We start from the raw sequence: 7703 nt of genomic DNA, 5'->3' as shown, positions 1-7703 counted from the left end.
ATGGAATGTACAGTAAATTCAAACTTTTATCCTAATAAATAAAAGATGTTCCCCCTTAAAATGAAATATCATCAGATTCACGAAAAGATTTTATCTGCATTGGGGGGAGGGGGGGCAACTCGTGCTTTTCAGAATGTATTTCAACAACTTGAAAACTGTAAAAGGCACCTACTACTTTTCTTTCATCACCACCACCAACACTACTACTCCTACCACAACCACTACTACTACTATTATTATTATTTTATTTAAAGGCATAAAGTGGAAACATTTTGTAAAAAAAAATTGCATTTTGCCAATTTCATACCCCATATCAAACGTAAACCTCCTCCACCTCATACCTCCTATCAATTAACATGTTTACAAAGTTACAATTACGTATAAGGTTGTTTCAATTTTCACTTCTTTATACACTTTTTTTTTTTGGTGCATTTTTCAAAACCCAGATTAAAATTTCTTATACCTAAAAAAAATTTCACATGCTACCAAAAAAAAAAAAAAAAAAAAAAAAAATTTGTAAACATTTTATCAGGTAATGCAATATCCGAATTCTGATACTTAAAATCCTAACGAAAACAGAAAATGCAAAAAAAAAAAAAAAAAATTGTTTTTTTTCCCCTTCGTATTTTTTGTAAAATTCTAATAAAAGATTTCACTTTAATTAAAATTTATAAAAATTCATTATTATATTATAAACGTCAAAGAAATAAAAATAATAATAAAAAAAAAAAAAACTCACTTGCTGTAAAAGAAAGTGTGAAAAGTGAGAAAAGTGAAAAAAAACCCTAGCAAATGATGATGATAATAAAAAAATTATTATTATTATTATTTGTAACAGGGTAAAACCAACATACTTTTTTTGTTTGTTTTCTTTAAAAGGCATTTTTAAAAACAACACACAAAAAAGAAAAACCTATTTAGTTGTTTACAAACAAACAAAATATATATATATTTGGTGTCGTTATTAAAAACTTTTGAAAACTCTCCTCAACACTCGCTTTTGTATTTTTTTTTTTTGGCAAAATGAAAAACTTGAAAAACTAGTAATAATATAAATTATATGAACTCGAGTATTTTACTTTAATTTTAACCAATGCATGAGTAGATTATTTTTTTTTTTTTTTTATTATTAAAAAAAAAAAAAAACCTTTCTCCCATTTTTTTTTTTTGTCTCAGGTACTAACGACAAAAATTATTTTTTATAAAATTTAAAGTAATCGAATCAATAAATAAATAAATAACCTCACTCTGGCATAATTTTTTAAGTAATAATTTTGTTAAACCATTTTCTTACAGAACAATAATAATAATAATAATAATACTAATTAAATTTAACTCATTTCGATTTCTTTTTTTTTTTGCAATTGAACATTTTTAAATTTTAAATCGTTTACAACATCCATTCAAAAAAAAAAAAAAATACACAAAATCAAAGTTTTTCGTTAACAAACGACAAAATGAAAAAAAAAAAAAAAAATAGTTTCTTTAGTTTAAATTTAAACAAATAAAAATTTAAAACATTCATGCATATTAATTTTAATGATAATAATAATAATAATAATAATAATAGTTTTGGCATTATCTAAACGTTTGGCAAACGAAACAAACAAAATCAATATATATTTTTCGTAGTGAAAATAAAACAAAGAAAGAAAAATAAATTATTTTGATTATTTTATAATAAATATTTATAAGTCATAATATTAAAATAATGTCATTGGAAAATATTTTATGAAAAAAAACCACACATAAAAAAATTATTTTTAAATGTTTTAATATAACTACTTATTTAACTTGAACGACTCGAGAAAATTTTGCCCTTTTTTTTTGTTTCGAATAAAATATTGACTTACTTAAAATTTTGAAAAGTTAAATTTTAACCACTAATTTGTTACTTCCTAATATTTAATGATAGTAAATAAAAAAAAAAAAAAAAAAAATTTGTTCAACAATAATAATACTACTACTTAAGCTTCCGTTCTAAACTTCATTAATTATTATTATTTTTTTGTAACAATTGTAATTGAGGCCAATGAAACTCATTACATATTTAAGTTATTTTTTTTTTTTAATGAAAGTATTTAAATGAGTAGAATGATTGAATATTTAGTCTTTGATTTGTTTTAAGTTTGTTTAAACAAAAAAAAAAAAAAAAAAAACAACAAATATTTATAAATAACTTTAGGAAAATAAAAATATTTTATAAAACCTATAAAACATCAAACCAGGATGTTAAGAAAATACTTGTCTTAATATGGTCCAACTTTCACAATAATAAATTATCATCGATTCAAATTTAACATTTATATATTAAATTAAATAAATTTCGTTGAGAAATAATTGAATTTGAAATTGATTTTTAGAAAAGATAATTTCATTTAATTTATTTTAGAAATTTTAATGTCGTATATATAATAAAACTTTGCCCGTAGTAACTAACACTAACATCTCCAAGGATATTTTATTTTTTATTATATTTAAATATTAATAATAAATATATAAAACCAGGAAATATAAATCGAATAAAATAAAGTTGGGAAAAAAAAAATATATATATATATATATATATAAATTCACAAGGACAAAATGGCCGTGAAAGAAAAACAAAGACTTATTATTTTCATCAATAGAAAGTTAATTAAAATAAATACCTTTAATCGATGTAGCTTTCCATCTCGGGCCGCATTATAAATCACTTTTTTAAAATCCATAATGCATAATTTATAATATAATATATAATTAAACAAATTAAAATATATATACTTTTTATTTGAAAAAAAAAAAAAAAAAATTATATTTTACAAAAACAATAGAAAACAACACAGCTCTCCACACGACTGAACTGGTAACTTCGATAGAAAGCAACTTCGCGCAGGGCAGCCACTCAAACAGAGATGAAATCCCTTCTCTTTTTCTCTCTCTCTCTCTCTCACACTCAACGACAAAATTTTTTTTTTATACAACTTATATTTTATTCATGTTATTCGAAAACAATTTTATTTACTCTATGACAAAGATGAGGAAAATTTATTTTTTTTAAAATATTTCCTATTTGAAAATTTAAATTTCTGACCGTTATTTATTATAAATTAATTAATCAAATTGATTGAAAATATATTATTATTTATTTTAAAAACAAAATATTATAATTATTAATATTATAAAACATCATTTTATTATTAACTAAAAAAGTACCCAAGCAACACAGATAGAATTTATTTGGAATCAATCAAATAATAATTAACAAAAAAATATTTTAACTTTCTAATTTAGATATTTTATCATAACGCATATTTATATATAATATAAAATACTATCATGTGAAATATTTTCTCTTCATAAAAAAAATTTATTCTTTTAATAATAATAAAAAAATTTAACTTTCATAGATTTTTTAGATTGAGTAAAAATTTCAATGATTTTGCAAATTTAATTAATGAAAGTAAATAAAAAAAGAAAAATATTTTAAAAGTGAAAGTGTTTCTTTTTACTCTTTAATATATTTTGTTGTTATATTTAATTATTATTATTATTATTTAAAAAAAAAAAAACAATAAATAACAATAAATTAGATTGATTCAATGTAAAAAAAAAAAAAATTTTTTTAACCTTAATTAAATTTTTATAAGTTTAATTAGTCTTTAAAAAGTTCTTTTTTTTTTTTTAAATTTAATTTAAATAGATTGAAAATGGTAGATAGTTATATGTAAAAAAAAAAAAAAAAAAAAAATGGAGGGAAAAAAATGATTTATTTAAACAATACAAGGTAAACCATATTTCCCTGGATTAAATAACAGATAATCATGAATTATTTATTTTAAAAAATTATTTACGTTGTTGGATTTTGTTATTTTAATTGTCAATCATTATTATATATTAAAAAAAAAAAAAAAAACGTTTTGAATTTTTTTAGTATCAAATTCGATTTTATTTATTTATGGCAAATATATATAAATAATTTTTTTTTTTTTTACCGGATTAAGGATATTCATTCATTCATTCATTAAAAAAAAAGTTCTTTATAATTAATTTGAAATTAAATGGTTTTAAATTTTTGCAATAAAATCGAAATTTTAAAATATAAGATTCAAAGTAATTCGATAATAATAATAATAATAATATTTCATTAATAACCTGGTTTTCATTTTTTTTTTTTTTTTTTTTTTTTTGTGGGAATATCAAGTTTGAAAGAAAAAACATTTTTTTTTTTTTTTCATTAACGTCTCGTGAGACCTCTGGCGATCGTGACCGGAATTAATGTTTACATAAAAAAAACGATAGATGTCTCTTTGTAAATTTAAAATAAAAATTCTCAACGTTGAGTTGACGCTCATTTGTCAATATAGTGTTGTATTCAGTTGAGTGAATTGGTTCTCGTTAGAAATGTGTTTTTGACTTGGCAGTAATATTATTTGGCTCCATGAGGTTTGATCACATTCCAAGAGAGTTTTAACAGTTCTAGGGAAAGAAAGAAAGAAAACGAGAGGAGAGGACGGTTTGTGATTGGCAAGGGAACGCGAATGTGGTTCTTGAGTGTCAGCCATCACGAATCTAGTCTGCCCTTCATCGGTTTACATCATTTTTTTTTTTATTCGTTTTTATAATTTTCTTTTTACTTTTTTTTTACTTTTTGTTTTACCGGGTTTTCTAAACGCGTTTTATTATATATTTAACGCTCGATTTAAATCATAAAGGATGAAATAAAGTTTAATAATGAGAGATTAACAACGTTTTTGCAGTTTTCTTCATCTATGAAAAATTATTAGTTGTTGTTTGTCGTAACCGTTTCATGCACTCCCGCCTTAATTTTGTATATTTTTTCCATTTTTTGAAATGCCTAAATATGTGACAAGTGATTTAGTTTGTGTTTTAAAAAAACAACAATTTAAAGTGTTATGAAGTGTTTTTAGTTTTGTCTAAAATATATCATACAAGTGTAATTTATTTGTGAAATAGAAAAAACCGTTTAAAAAAAAAAAAAAGTGAATACATAAAAATCAGTGGATTAAAAATTTTTTTTTTTTTTTTTTTAAATTGGGGGTATTTACATCAGTATGTCAAGGTGATTTTGGAAAATTTTGCTGGTGACGGGAAATGTACCCTGCATCGACTCGTCACCCAGCTACAGCGGTAAGCATTTTTTAAATTATTTATTTATTTATTTTCTAAAAATATCAATCCCCAAATGTAAATACTATGTTTTTACATAATTAACTTTTATGAGAGATGACATTTTTTTTTTTTTAAACACAATTCAACCATTTGTGAGTTATTTATTTTTCATTTCATGTAAAATAATATGGATAAAAAAGGTTTTCTATAGTCCCATTCTCTCTCTCTCTCTCTCTCCTTCTGTATCTCTCTCTCATTCGAGTTAATGTCTTTTTTTTTTTTTAAATTTTTAAATTTTTTAACATTCGAGTAATGGATCAATCACTTAATCCACATATGTTTGATTACATAAAGCAAATCGATGTAGATTTCAGAATGAAAAAGTAAATCGAACAATGAGTAAAAAGAACTTGAATTGATGATTTTAATTGCATTCGAAATTTAAAAATTTAATAATAATAATAATTTGAATTTTCTTTCTGTCGTGTATTTGCAAACAATGTGACATGCTTATAAATTTAAAAGAGAGATTTTCAGATTTGGTGTCATCTTTATGTCATCCCTATTCGCTAAATTATCAAGCTAAAAATTTTATTAATATCACTCGAGCATAAAATTTCAATATTCAAATATTTACACTCTTGGGTTCTGTCGAAGAAAGATTTTCCTTCATAATATTCTATTAACAACACATGCATGAATTAATTGAAAATTGCAAAAAAAGTAATGAAGGTTGATTTTTATGTGTGAAATATTGGATAATTTAATTTTTTTTATTTTTCGTCTTGAAATATCGTTTTAGAAATGAATTCGTTTCGATTTTTTTTTTTTTAAGTAGACAAAATGAAATTGATGAGTTTTAGCAGTTGGATTTATTATTATTATTATTATTATTGCTTTTTCTTTTTGTTTTTTTTTTTGATTATTAGACAATAATCAATTTTCATTTTTTTTTTTTCTTTATAAGGCTTTCTCATGTTTTTTTTTGCTTAAGTAGGATAAATTAATGTTTCACATTTACTTTTTTTTTTACATAGACTTTCATTGAAATGAATGTTTGATTTATTAATTTTTTTTTTTTTTTTATTCCTATTCATTTTGCTTATGTACAGATTATGTTATTTGTTTCATGTTGAAATTTTATATATGTATATATAATATATATATATATATAATTTTTTTTTTTTTGTTGTCTCATTGTTCGATATGGTAAGTTTTGTTTTTGTGAATTAATTAGCAAGTTTTGGGTTTTTTCATTAAAAAAAATTTTGTTTGAATGAAAATAATTACATAAATATTTATTTTTAATTTTAAATAATTTATTTATTTATTTATTTATTTGTTGCTGAGTTTTGCTTCATCAAGAAGAGCCTAATGAAAACTTTTGTTGATGTTTTACTATGGTATATTTTTTTTGTTCAGTAAAATGGGTTTAAAGGTGAGAGAGAGAGAGAGGGGGGTTAGAGAAAGGTTTATTTTTTCCCCCTCCCCCCCACTATTTTCTTTTGTATATGAGGAGAGTTTCGAGAGAGAGAGAGAGAGAGAGGAAAAAAATTGTTGTTGAAAGTGCTTGGAAAATTTTAAAATTATTATTATAGTCACTATTAAGCAACAGGTTGTTGATTAAAAAAGTTTCATCTCATTCACATTAGAAGTTTTTGTGTTTTATAGATTTTATTTTAATAATAATAATAATAATGATATTTAACATATGCCGCCGGTGCGCGGTGGTTTTAAATTTTAAATAATAATAAAAAAAAAAAATACAAAATAATACGTATTAAATGTTTAATAATAATAATAATAATATTAATCGGGAGGGATTACATTGAAAAATTGTAATTGGCAAAAAGGTGAACAAAATATTTTTTTTTTTTTTTTTTACCATCCAAACACTTTGGAAAAAAGAATTAATAATTAAATTTTAAGATAAGATGTTAAAATAAAACACTTATTAGGTGAAGAAATTACAAAAAGAGAGAAGAGATAGGGGGAGGGAGGGAGAAAGAGAGAGAGAGAGAAAAAGAGTTGTTTGGAATGATCGATGGTTAGCGTTAACAATAGGACGACAACAACAAAAACAACAAAAACAACAACCACCTCCACTACCATAAACAATAACGAATAATGCGATGAAAAGGCATGTTAAGAAATAAAAGAAAAAAAAAAAAACAAAGAAATCGTACAGGGTCGGAGGTGGGAAATGATGGTCGTAGTTAAGTTCCATCTAGGTTTTTTTTTTTTTTTTTCTGTTAAAATTATTTCGATATTAAATCGGGTTGTAGAACCAACTTAAAAACATGTCCAGTCATTGTGTTAACCCAAAACGTTTGTACGAAACTTTTCCATTGGGTTGTTCTTTTGTACACACGAAATTGGAAATATGGACGATTTTTGATGTGAATCTGTGGATCTGTGGAAAAATGTCACAATTTTATTTATTATTATTATTATTATTATTATTATTATTATTATTAATTCAAGGCACGATAAAAGTTGTATATTTAAATTTATTTGATTTTTTTTTTTTTTTTTTTTTTTTTTTTTTTTTTTTTTTTGGTAAAAAAAAGGAAAAAACTGAAATTTTTTGG

Source organism: Pediculus humanus, genomic scaffold, assembly GCF_000006295.1.
Source record: "Pediculus humanus corporis 1103172107910 genomic scaffold, whole genome shotgun sequence".
In the NCBI taxonomy this organism is placed as follows: domain Eukaryota; kingdom Metazoa; phylum Arthropoda; class Insecta; order Psocodea; family Pediculidae; genus Pediculus; species Pediculus humanus.
Note: the sequence above shows the minus strand (reverse complement) of the source record.